Here is a 13,959-nt window from a genome sequence, read left to right as displayed (position 1 = left end):
ATTTGGGTTATTCTTAGCATTATTTTCAGTTAATCTGAGCTACAGAAAAGTAAAATTAGTGCTTTGCTATATTCCCAGAAAGATAAAGCACTATTTGCAATACCAACATAACAGCTGCCAGCCTGCTTTTGCTAATGAGCCAGACACCAGTTGGTTCTTGCTCCTCACATGCCAAACAACAGAGTCTTCGTGAAGAGATGTAAAATATTCAATGCCTTGATGTTCAATGATTCAGTTAGTCGGGACTGTGAGCACAGCCTGCCATTGTGCACAGATCTCCAGCACAAGTCAGACCTCATCACTCTACCCTTCTCACAAAAGGGAGTTGTAACAGGAGAGAACAGAATGAGGTTGAATGGAAGTGGGGAGACAATACCTGTGTAACAGAGGATGCATGTGTTACACAGTCTTTTAATGAGGATGAGGTGCACTTTCAATGACAGATCAGTTTCTAGATGTAGACTCAGTTATGATTTTGCCAATCATAAACTAATCTTGGATAACCTATGTCACAATGCTTATTGTTTAAACAAGTGCAGCTTCCTAATAGCTCATCTATAAGAATTATCCATCATTGTTACTGTTTCAAGACTGTTATTGCACTTAATAATCTGTGCATAAGGTTTACATTTGCTAGCAAAGGGAATTATGCCTGCTTTCTCATATTCACACTAATGCTGAGTTGTTCTAATGTAAAGAAGGAAAAACAGACTTTTTTCATCCTATTGTTAACTTGAAAATGAACTAGAAAGCAATATAACAGATGCCTAGAAGGCTGTTACTTTAGAGCTAAAAGGAAAGAGATTAGTAGCAGTAGTAGTATCTGTATTAAAAGAGCTTAATACACATTAGCAGTGCACAAGCAAAGGCTGGAAAAAAATCAATTTGCAATGAGCTACATAAGAACGACACCAAAACCACAAACCTGGATATGTGTCACCTGCCCTAGATTTATCTGGGAACAAATTAAGCAATATCCTTCTGCTATAGCCCTCTTCTGACACTACTTTATTACAGTCTGCGTTCTAGCCTGTCATGTCTGTCTGTTTTCCAAAGTCTGCTGTGGAACTTCATATTGCCTTGGTCAAGACCGAAGGACTGGGCCCTGAAAAGACAGATGTGCTGTCTTTTTAAATGACCTGGCATCATGTAACACATCCAGGCAATCAAAGCAAAAGAAAGCTTAGCAAAAGAATACAAAAGCAAATGAATCAACCAAACAAACAAATAAAAAAAATGCCCCAAACAGTTGTGTAAAAGGTTATACTTATTTCAGAGCAATGACTGTCTTATAATGATTTATTTCACTAATTTAACTCTCTGTTCTCTGGCAGCATCCCCAAAGACAAAGCCATTTCATTTTTTATTTTTTTTCCTGATGCTTATTGATGAATAGTCTAGTTCTGTTCTTTGGTTGAGATAGAAATATGTCCATAGAAAATTATCAGCAATATGCAATCGGAAATTTTCTTTCTGGTATTAAACTAGATCACTTCATTATTCAGTTATTTGTAAGCTGAAGTGTATATTTACAGAATTATTTTGTTAGTAAGGAACCTTTTTTTTTTTCTTTTTTTTTTTTTTTTTTTTTTTTTTCCCCTGATTATATCAAAGTTCAAGCATTTGTGCATTTCAGAATACCCCTCTTGGAAATGGCATTGTCTCGCTATAAACTTGTCTATCAAAAAGTTATTCACATGCTATCCCACAACACAGACAATAAGCTGCTTTCAAGACATACGCTGTGCTTTCTTGTTCTTTATATTATATAAATATTCAGTTCTGAACTAATGATTCTAACATTTAAAAGATCAATTGACACAAAACTATGCAAAACGTTCCTTACAGAAACAAGCTACAACGGACATGTTTCACTCTCCTGGTAGTAAAAATTCTAAGTTTCACTTAATTTCATCTACTACCATGGAGTTACAGAATATTAGTAAAGAGATTCAGTATTGCACCGTAAGTATATTGATATACGATTTTAATAGTGTAAGGAAGCTATATACCCATCAATACAATATACAAAAACTTAGGGGGAATACAAGACAACTGTAGATTGTATTATAGCTGTTATATTTCTATGAGCAATAAAAAACAATACTAAAAAAGAGTAATTTTCCAAGCTTTCAGCTAGTTCAAAAGACATGTCTGATCCTTTAAATAAGGATCTTTTGTACTGTATGGTCCAGCATTCATGTTCTCCACTGCTACTAGTTGGTACTACTTTGTTGCCCAATTGTAATACAAAGTCTTGGTACTAATCATCCAGAATAACCACCTATAGATTTCTAGCAGTCTGAAGTTATTTTTTGTTCTGCATATACAGTAAATAAGCACCCTCTTTTGATATGTGCTTGTCATACTCAAACTGTTACTTTCACTGATTGGCTGTAAAGTCCAAGGTTAATGTGGCTCACTAGTTAATACCTGTTAGCAAAGCCTTCTGAGATCTCAATTCATTGCTAAAGCAATGCCTTGCTAAGCCAGGAAGCCATTCATTTTCATTGTAGCAATGAAAGATAATCTGTCTTAATCATATTACATTCAAACAAGATTTTTTTTTTTCAATGAAATCTGTGTGCAGAGTTTATAGTGCATCTGCAGTTTAGATATGCAGCTCCATAAGAATGAGGGAAGGGAATCTATGTATCTGAAATATATGAATGGAATGGAATAGAGACCATTACCTATGGTGTGGTTCCTAAAAGTGTTGCAATGATCACTTCTTAGTAATAAGTAGGATATAAAACATATTTCATTACATATGATTATCAATTTCCTGTGTATTTAAAGAAACAGATCCAGAAAAAAAATTAGCAGTCATAAAATATCAATTTAGTTTCATGTTTTCTGTGTCTGCATTAATTTAAAGGGGAGTCTTAAATGTACTTGTTCTTCTGAAAGACAACCATATTTGAATAATGGGTTGTGATATATGACAACTCAACTCTGATGTTCTATGTTTGACTTAGTGCATTTGTTAATGAGAATATGCCCCCATTTTTAGTATATTTGATGTCTTTATGCTACAGGAGTTGTATTAAAATGCAGTCATATTATATTATGCAGACTTTCCTTACCAGCTTTCATGAAAAGTGCAAATAAGTTCAAGAATTGGACACAGAATTTTATAGAATCTGAATTCAATCCAGCCTCTGAGTTCTAACAAAAATCAAGATCTTGTTTTGCACATCCCTAAGTATAACACTTACTGTACTGTTGTAACAACCCAGTGCTCACTTGTCTAATAGGCACAGAATCTAACAGTTTTGCAGTTCAGGAAGACTCAGTGCTAGAAAAATGTCAAGCAAATCTAATGAGGCTTCAGATACTCTGGTTTATACTGGGGTTTAATTTAAAGTTACACTGATGTTTTAACATGTTTGCTTATTCTTGAGTAAAGAGGATTCATTATTTCAATGACATAACTTCCAGATAATGTTCCAGGAATTGATTTAAGATGTGCTGGTAATTTTAACAGCCTTAATGTGGAGCTGAACATCTGTAACAACATATTACTTGACTTTCATCCTCATTTCATTTTTTAAGCAAAATAAAAGGAATGCCTTTCAGAAACGGTAGACTAGTTCATAACTTCTTCCTTTGTTATTTTGTTACCATTTTTTAAAATAAATATGTCTCCTTCACTGTCTCCCTCAGGTCACTACTAGCACAGTCTATAGACTCCATTTTTTTAGGCCCCCAAAAGAGCTGTAATCTGAAACTGCATCTATGTTACTGAACAACACACAAACCGGAATACCTGGTAAACTTCTTTTGCCTAGAATGTAAATGCTTCAGAGCAAATAAACCATATGAAAGGTAAAGCACAAACCACCCAGAAACATTAGTTGACTAGCTATCTTGATTAACTTATTAATCACCACATCTGGAGAAACCCACATCTGTAAGCACTTAACAGAGCATTAGTAATGTCATAGTCACATTGAAAACAGATTGCAAAACCATGCACAAACCAATTGGAATTGCCTTATGCATCCAACTACGGGGCTACCTACGGAGATCTTGGTTCAACCCAGGCTTTTGGGAGTGGTAGCGGTATTTTACAGGCAAGCTGAGTGCCCTTTGCAATCTACAGTAGGTAGATTTTCCTTGTTCAACAGAACTCAATAAGTTAAGGTGCAGCAGCGAGGGATTGTTGGGTAGGAAGAGGCTCCCTTTACGGTTATTAACAAGTGAAACAGGTTCCGGGGCTCCTTCAGTGGACTTGGCACCAACCAGTGCATTAGTAGTTGCATTCTTGAATTGATATGAACTTTTTGGGTAACTTGGTCTAGCTGCATTCTTTACTTCTAAATAATAAGAAAAAATGTAAATTAATGTCTTTGTATTGAAAATGATTTCAAACCATGAATCAATTTTGATATCATGTGGAATTACAGACTTTAAAGCTTAAAGTATCAGTTTCTACAGTTGAAATAAAGGTTTATACCTGCAGCTTTTTTTTTTCTTTTATTTTTTTTCCCCCAAAATGGCTTTTTATAAAAGAATACTTATAAAAGGATTATTTCACAATATTATTATCTTTAAGCAATAATCCCATCCTAGGGTAAGTGTGTCTGAGGAAACACTTATTTCCCATATGTTGATAAAGGCTTTGAGATTTACTAGCTGTGGAAGATGTTTATTCCCCATATTCTACTGAAAATGACAGGGGAGGTAGAACAATTCTGCTATTAAAATACGTAAGAAATAATAGAAGAAAGGTCAACACTTTAAAATTGTGCAAGCGTATTTATGGAATTAAACTAGTATTAGGAACCTACATAATAGTAGTTGGGTGTTCAGAAGTGCTGAGTGCTGTAAATTTCAGGAGGTCATATATGTAGCATCTCTGAAAATAAGACTAATAAGTTTAATTTCTTAGAAACGGGTTTGATTTGAAACTGTGATCCTTTTTGTTTTTTCTTTTTCATTTTTTAATATATCAAAGCTAATTGAACTACAAGAACATATTAATATCTCTAACAAATGCCACCCTCTGAAAAAGACAATAATACAATGTTCACCAAATATTTTTGGTAAAAATACACAGTAATACTAGTTTCATTCTGAATGGGTATATTATAGAGAAGGTATACTACTGAGCCAATAAGATCTTATATTCTGGCATGTGTTATGAGGTGAGAAGGGAGTAGGGAGTAGTTTATGGACTGATAATCTTGCAGCATTATTTCCATATGTTTCAGTTGCCTTAAAGTTTCCATGGAGAACTTTGAATAGACAGTAGCTCAAAATCATTTGAGGAGGTCAGTGTGCTTTTTGGTATTTTCGTCTAGTTTATTATTAGCTAGAATCATTATATTGTAGATGGACAGATACATAAATAGCATCCACATGCTTGCCATTTGTGCTCAAGCACTAGATCTGTCTCTATCAAAAAAGCTGATTATACATGGATAACAAGAATACTTTGAATGTACTCTTTAACCAGGTTCACTAGGTTCAACCATTTGGTGACAAAGTCTCCATTCCTATTCAAGGATCTCAGAGTTAAAGGCTTGTTGCTACTCTGAGTGATATAGATTAAAAAAAATAATAATAAATAAAATAAAATAAAATAAAATAAAATAAAAAATCAGAACAGAACCGGAGTCTAACTCAGGGTTATTTTGCTCTTTTTCAGATAATAGTAACATTTAATGTGTAGTAAGAATAATGCATACTCAGGAAAGTTGAGATGACTTTTAAACCACTAGAGGATAGTGTATATCTTTCATTAGTAAAACTTCCACAAAAGAATTGCTGTGCATCATATTGGATACATTACTAAAAAAATTATCCATCTTACCTCAGAGTTACTGCTTTTTGGTCAAATCTTGTACTTCTATCTTTGGTATTCCTCTAGTGAAACAATTTTCAGATGATAAAATAAACCTGCAGAGCCCTATCTCCCTACGCAAGCTACTGGTCAAGCACGTATTTGTACAATTTAAAATTTATCTATCCAGTTCAACCTTTAAACTACAGACAGTAACATTGGAAATAATCTGTGTATATCTACATGCCTGCATCAAAGCATCTTCACATGTTATAGAAGGTAATAATGCTTATCCACCCTCCAATCAACTTAAGAAATAACACTTTTTCACAGTCTCTTCTGGAGTTCAATAGGTAATAACTTCAGATACAAGATGTAATCCTTATGCACTAAACTTCCATCATAGTGTATATCTTATGGTATATTCTATGCAGACATAAACAAGGATTGCGTGCTTTCTCCATTCCTCTAACAGAATTATGTATTTTTTTACCCTAGGAGAGTAAAATTGTTTGCTTTTATTCTAAATAGCCCGTCAAGATAAACTGTACCACCAACACATCAGGATACACATGGAAATACATGTGCAAGCACAGAGATGCAATTTTGAACAAAAATATAACTGCGTTCTTAGATTAAGGAGTATTGTATAACTAGGAGAGAAATATAGGCCAATGCTGTCACTTCTGCAGGTACATAACATTATGTGCAGGACTTAAAACACTTTTAAAGTATCCTGTTGTTCAGCAGATAATTTTTATAAATAGTTTCTTAAAAATCTGATTGGGTGTTTGCACTAGTACGTGGATTCATTTCCATGGAAAACATATTTGTGACACAGAGATTGCTCTTAATTATATGGAACTGAATACATTCTTACAGACTGTCACTGTCTCACAAGGTTTAGCAACCAAACTGCTTGGATCGGGGTAATTTGTTGTACCACTGTGCAATATTAAACCAGAACCTCCACATCCACAAGAGTTCTCCTCTAAGTATGTGAAGAGTTTAGCACCAGCAAGTCTACTGAAGGAGAACTACTTCCTTGTCACAGTTAAATTAGTTTTCTTTATCTAAAATGACATAAGCAATTATTTTCAATGAAAATGGTCACAGGATGAGCATGCTGCCTGCATTGTACATTTTGCCACAGTTTGTTAGAACTATTCAGGACATTCACCATGTACCCAAAGGCGTTATCATTAACTAAGAATCATAGCATTTATTAGTCATTTTGAGAGCAAATGAATAGCTTACTGAGAATGGCAAACAATAGGAAGTGGATAAGAGTAGGAATTTAGGAAATTCCATGTTTTCTGTAATATTTCCTAATTGCATTACAGAAAAATACTGTGCAGAACTTGATCAAAAAAAAATCTGTCAACATTACATAGTTGTAATACCTTTAAAATGTGAGATATTAATGGGATTTAGATAAAGACAGTTTGAAGCTGCATACATTTCTACCCTCTTTCCCCCACCGTCAAGAATTCTCTTTCAAGCTCAATGATTATACACTTGCCTACAGACTGCATTGAGGAATCATGCCTGTTTCTATTTCTATACATTTTATTTATTATAATGAAGATAATTTGAAATGCAATCTGCAACTCCCTGAACATTTTTAAAACAACCAACGTAGATAATATAATGCCTATGGCAATCTCTATTTATTCTTTGCAAGCACACACTTGCCATAACTTAAAACTGGGCTGAGCTTTAATTTAAATGTAACAAGGCAGAATACCAGTACAGTGCTTTCAACAAAATGGCTGAAACTGGCTTCAGCATGATTTGCCTGGAAGGGATGATGAAAATGTGTTTTAAAGGGGAAAAAATATCCTGACCAAAACCAGACATTCTAAACAACCACCACCAATGCCCACCACTCCTTTCCTCCCCCATCTCTATCAGCTGCTAGGCTTTCAGCACCGTTTTTCGCCAGACACTAACACAGTGTTTTCCTTCTTAGTCAGCCATCAGCCAGAGCTGTCACTTGCAGATACTTCATTTTTGTTTCAGTCTAATTCATACTGCACCCCCTTAATCTCTGCAGTGAATAATGCCATGTCCCTGTATTGATATGCCAGATCCAACACTAGAATCATAGAGAGTGCTTTTAACAGTCAGACTATCATTGTTTGAAACAATATTTTATTCCCCCCTATACCCCACCCCCTATCTCTTTCTCCTAAGCATCTTTCCAGCTGCCCTCCAAAGGAGCAATCACTGCTTTGCAATCTGGCTTGTCTTCCAAAAAGCTCAGCTTTCGTATTCTCGGTGAAGATGAACTGCAGCTCAGTATTACTAAATGCAGATAATCAATATGTTGATTGAGCTTTTGGCTACCAGAGATCTTTTGATGGGAACGACAGTGATCATGACTTCCCTCTTTCAATGACAAGCCTGTTTAGACTTTGCTACCTACCACTTTGTGAATCAGGCAACTGAAAATACCCACAGCAATTCCTCCAAACTGTCAGCTATTGCTGTGATTCTACCCAGCACCCCCTGCACAAGACAACAGATTAACCATTAGGCTAGATATGTTGAAAATATACAGCTTCAACCTTTCCCCAGTTAGCTCAGAGCGATGTATAGATGATTATTTCAACCGTCAGCTGCCGCATAGACTTAAACCCCTGCACAATAACTCCTGGATTCATCTGCCCCTTGTCAAACTTGCACAGCTTTAGTTTGAGCATACATAGTGTGGCAGTTTCACTGCGGATCTAGAATAATCCAGACGGCTGCTGTCTCTTTGTTAACAGGAAGCAAAACTGATGAGTTTGTAATGCATTTCTTATCAAAGGTAGTTTCAAAAAAAAAAAAAAAAGTGCCCAATCAGTTTGGGTTGGAATGTAACAGAGTATCAAAAGATGGTTTATTCAGAACATCAGTTATTTGTGCAGAAAAAAAAAAATATTGTTATATATATATAGAATCTGTTTAAAAGTCACTTTATACCAATAAAATATTTTAAAACAAATTTGTAATTATTACTTGATTTTTTTTGTAGTAACATATGATGAAATTATTGACTAGAAACTACAGTGTGATGGTGCTTGATAAGACACAAGAATTTTAGAAACTGCAGAGCAGTGTTTGGTTTTTGTCTGAAATGGTAATTCAAATGAAAGAGGATGGCTGTTTTGGTTTCTATGTGCATTGGAAACTCAGGAAAATGCATTTCATTGTTTGCTGTTTTTTATTATTTTGTTCTTTTCATGCAAAGAGAAACAGATATGCTGTATATCTACACATACTAGCACCATTAGAAGAGCAGGTGAGGCTCACTGACTCTTAGTTGCAGTTTGTGCCTTCTGAAGCAGATACTAAAACATCAAGATCTGAGAATGTCAAGAATGCATCATTTCAGAATATTTTACAAATACTGAATGGTGATTTTTACAAACATGAATGGTGATTACATGAGACACTCTCTTTGAACAGCACAGCCGAAGAAACATTTTATTTTTTTGGTGCCAGGCTTGCCCCTTTTGGCTAAAGGTACCTGAAATTGGTTGACTGTCAAATGAATTGCCCTTTTTTTTTTTTTTTGGTAATTCAATGGTTAAATTTTATACAGTATCTTTCTGTCTTACTTGTCATCACACAAAAGCAATTGAAACAAAGCTACAGGTTTCTTCCTCACCTCTGCTTTTCCCTGAATGCTATTAAAAGACAGTTAACACAAGATGTGGATTGCTGCTGGTCTGGATGTTGCTATATGTTCTATATAGCTGCTCTGATCTTCTGTTAAACTATGATAAAGTTAAAGTTCATGAGCTTTTAGGGTTACGCATATATATATATATAATGAAGGCAAACTGCAGAGGTGTTTGGAAACCCAACAAATTTTTAGCTTGCATCATTTGATAAAAAAGCTCAGGCTATTGTTTTATGGCACTTACAGCTCTTAATTTATTTCTAAGGGTAGAGCAACCCTCTGAGGTTACTGTATAATTTTGATTTTTCCTTGCTCCCTCCAGCTTCACTCTAGAGCATAGATATTCAAAATGCTTTCCAGAGATGCCAGTTGTTATCACTTCTCTATTACTATGACTTCAGACTTCATTTAAGGCTATTCAAATTGTGGCCAATCTACAGTCTATTGAAGTCAGAGAAAACAGTGGACATCAGTGGACTTTAGATCAGGAGTTTTTCATGCATCACGCTTCAGGGCGCAAGCTGATAAAACAGGACAGGAAGAAAGCATTTTTCATATATATATATGAAAATATATATATATATATATATATATATAAAGAGAGAGAGAGAAAGAGAGAGAGAGAGAGAGGGAGAGTATTTCACAATTGGTTTCGGCATTTTAGAGAAGAAAGGCTTCCAATTTCAAGGACCTAACTTCTTGTTCCTGCGTAGAAGTATATATGAAATGTGATACTGCTCGTACGCAACAACCATCTTCCCTTTCCCCTGAGAAGTGTGCACAATGGAAAAAGAAATATTTAATTCCCAATTAAATCCTAATTTATATTTATTCATATAACTATGACTAAGTCATAGTTCCACCAAACCTCGAACACATTTTCTGGTTTTAATTTTAGTATTTCCTCGTACATTTTTCTTGATTTTGAGAATCTCCATTCTTCATTGTCTTCTCATTTTATGATTCGCTCTGTTATGCAAGCCATTACATTGCTATTGGCAAACTGTCAAATAAAAAGCTACAACAACTAAAAAAACAAACAAACAAAAAAAAACTTTTTTTTGCCCTGTCCATCTCATTATCCAATTGACTTCTTCACACGTTGCACCCATACACAATACTATTCGAGTACAGTAAAGTTTACTTTGGGAAAGGGTGAAGAAAGGAAGATATCTAATTTATAGGACTTAAAACAAAACTTTGTCTGTGTTCATGGGGGTGTGCATTTCATGAAAATATCAAAGTCAGGTCACTTGACTTGTCTTTTGAGAGTACACTTTGTAGAATAAGGAAACTCAAAGTCTCTCATCAGGTGTGGTGGGAATAAATATTCTCCCAGTTAAATTTTAAAGTTTGTTACTCTATTTTGACACTCTATTCTGCTGTCTGAACACTGAGGAGGAGCAACAGCAAAACATTATCCCTGTGTCTCAAACAAGAGCTGTTCAGAACCTGTGTGTCCTACCCTGTCACAATCAGTGAGGAGATCCAACTTTAGAGCTCCAGTTCCTGCATCTGGCAAAGTACAATAGGATTGCTCAAAGCCACATGTTAACTGTTTAGTAGAATATCTGATGGCACCATGACTACAAAGACCTACAAAAGACCTACAAAGACCTGACTTGGAATTTCGTTCTGCTACTGATCTTTAACACAGCTGTGGGTTGCTCATTTACAGTCAATGTCATCTGAAGTGAGTTCCTCACTCAGAGCTCTTGCTATGACTCAAGTGGCCAAATTATCTAAAAACATTGCTGATAATGATTCATTTTCACAGGTCTGCAAGGTATAACATGATGAGGTTCTATTGCTGTTTTGAAAGTACATTTAAAATATATTCCATAAAAACATACAACGTGCACATGTGATGAGTAACTTCGTCCTAGAGTGTTTTGTTTAGTTAGTTTAAATTGGACATGAAGGTGTGTATCTCTTTCACATCAGAACAACTTTCTGTACCATATTTTCTATTTTGATTAATCTACTTTTCTTTCCTTAAAAAAACAACCAACAAAAAACAATGCACAAAAACAAACAAACAAGAGAAATAATACGGTGTGAGAAAAAACAAACAAGAGAAATAATACAGTGAAAGGACACTGATTTATTTATGAGTGGTCCTTTGGCAGTTCCCCATGGTATGGCATGTAAAGTCACAAGGAATGTTTTGGCAGGGATTATTTAAGAGTAGTATCACACAACGAATTGTAGTGTTAAAATTTTCCACACCCACAATTGTAAATTCAGTGCATTGTCAAAGACTATTCTTGTTTCAATAAATACATAGCAACCCAAAGTGTATTGCCCTCAGTCCTACTGGCTCGGAGAAGATTTTTGATACCATTGGTAAAGGACATGGGGGCAGAAGTTGCAGTAGGAGTAGAAGTAGGATGTAGTTACTCAGTTCTGTGTAACCGCAGGAAGAATCTGACCTGTTGCTACTAAGCAGGGGAAGTTTCCCCTTTGTGGCTGAATACGCTCAGTCACTCATCAGTCACTGCTAAAACCAGTGGCTTATGTGGACAAAAATAAGCCCCTATAAAATAAAAGATGGAATTTCAAAGCCCACTCATCACCATGCCTTGCTTGTACAGTTTCCCTCAGCTCCATTAAATTCAGTGGGAAAATATACAATGCACTGAAATAACTTAGGGGAAAAAAGGGAGCCCAGGAGACCTTGGTGATTGCTCTGCTCCTTAGGATTAGAAATCTTGTATTTACAGCACAGATTATGTTCCACAGGAAGAGAGAGTTACTCAGTGCATAGGAAAGGGACAGTTTACTTATTTGGAGCAGGCCTCTACCAATCTCAGCTAGGTCTTGCTGCAACTGTTTCCTTCCTAAGAACATTGGGAAGTCTAGATTTCACCCTGCAGATATCTAATGAGAATTATTACTTTGTTTTCAAGTTCAAAGTGCCAATTTATCTCTACATCTTAAATATACACATTTCCACTGCAATTCCAACCTACATATCCTGAAATTTTAAACCAAAATAAACTTTTCCCTAGCCTGTTAATGACAAGTTTAAAAACAGATTTGTGATGAAGATGTTTTTATCAACACATTTCCTGAAAAAGACATAGGAGGTACCCTTACACATTTCCTTACCAGTATTACATTGCTGAGTATGAAGAGATTTGCATAAACTTTTTATAAATCTATGGGACTGTATTCCTAACTTGCAAGATATTTTGAATTCTTCCTCTGCTTCGTGGTCAGTTGTCTTAGTTTCTTAGTTCTTAGAAATACACAACTTAGAGGACATTGCTGTTATGTTGTGTTTGTTTTTGTTTGTTTGTTTGGTTGGTTTTAAATATTATTATATTTTTTATTCGATTTTGTGTGTGTGTTTATATATATATGAGGTTAATGTGTCACCAGAATTTTTTTATTTTTATTTTTTTTTAATAAACTTTGCTACCATTGAATTTCTTTTCCCTCCTGGCAGTTGTTTACCCTGTACAAAAGGGTGTAGTACTGTCTGTGTCTCTGAACAAGAAGAACTGAAATCCTGACATTTAACTTTAGCTTTCTTATCATCGGCCTTATCTGGCTTTCCTCTACATCAGTGGAAAAACTTGCATTTATTAAATGTTAATAGGATCAGGCTCAGTGATCCCCAAGACTCTTTCAGGTTCAGCTGCAATATTCCTTAGGGATGAAGGTCTTCACACTACTGTTACCTGTGAACTCATAATATACTTTTCATATGTTAACTAAGCATAAAGTGCTGTTTATGTACATGTTGGTCTTAGATACACATGCTTACAGAGTATATACGTATTCAAGAACATCTGTATACAATTAAAATGAACCAAAAAAGTAGTATTTTTTTTTTTTTTTTCATTTTAAATAGTATTATTTCTTTAGAAAAGAAATACATTAAAAAGTTCTTGGTGGCTTTTCTGGGATACTTATTTCTAAGCTCGCAGCACCATCTGCTGGTTATATTTAGTTTCAAGAACCATTGCTGGTTTTGTATCTTCAAACCTACGTACAAGTTTAGAAAAGGATTTCTTACTGCTGTTATACATAGAAATTGTATTGTCAGAAGACAGATTTTTATCACACTGGTTGCAGTTAAACAATATTACTGGAAGTATGGCTTCCATAAAAATGGGGAATGCTAATAGCTGACAAACCAGTTCTCATACACAAAGTACTGTAAGTTGCAGGGTACACATCCAAATTAATCAAATATATTCAACCTCTTGTATCAAAAGCCTATGATGTTTTTATCACTTAGAGATACAAAGTTTAACACTGTTCATGACAGTAATAAATCAGTATTTATTTTTTCCTTAGGTGCTCCCTACTTCAGTGATTTCTATGATGTACTTCAATGTTGTAAAGCTCTATTTTTCTCTGATCAAGTGTATCTAAAAAAAAAAAAAAAAAAAAAAAAAACAACAATATAATCTGGTGAATACATCAATATAACAAAAACCCAAGATAAAAATAACTAAGATTAAATCTGCATAATAATAGTAAAAACAGC

General features: G+C 34.8%; 1 protein-coding gene across 1 annotated transcript in view; it reads right to left on the bottom strand.

The window, feature by feature from the left end:
* KCNMA1 (potassium calcium-activated channel subfamily M alpha 1) overlaps nucleotides 1-13,959 on the bottom strand; it is a gene marked incomplete at both ends in the record, with an annotated part of 478,007 nt that overhangs the window by 61,677 nt on the left and 402,371 nt on the right. The gene's annotated exons all lie outside the window — the stretch shown is intronic.

This window comes from Netta rufina, assembly GCF_964035555.1.
Source record: "Netta rufina genome assembly, chromosome: 7".
NCBI lineage: Eukaryota > Metazoa > Chordata > Aves > Anseriformes > Anatidae > Netta > Netta rufina.
Note: the sequence above shows the minus strand (reverse complement) of the source record. Positions and strands in the feature narration are given on the sequence as shown.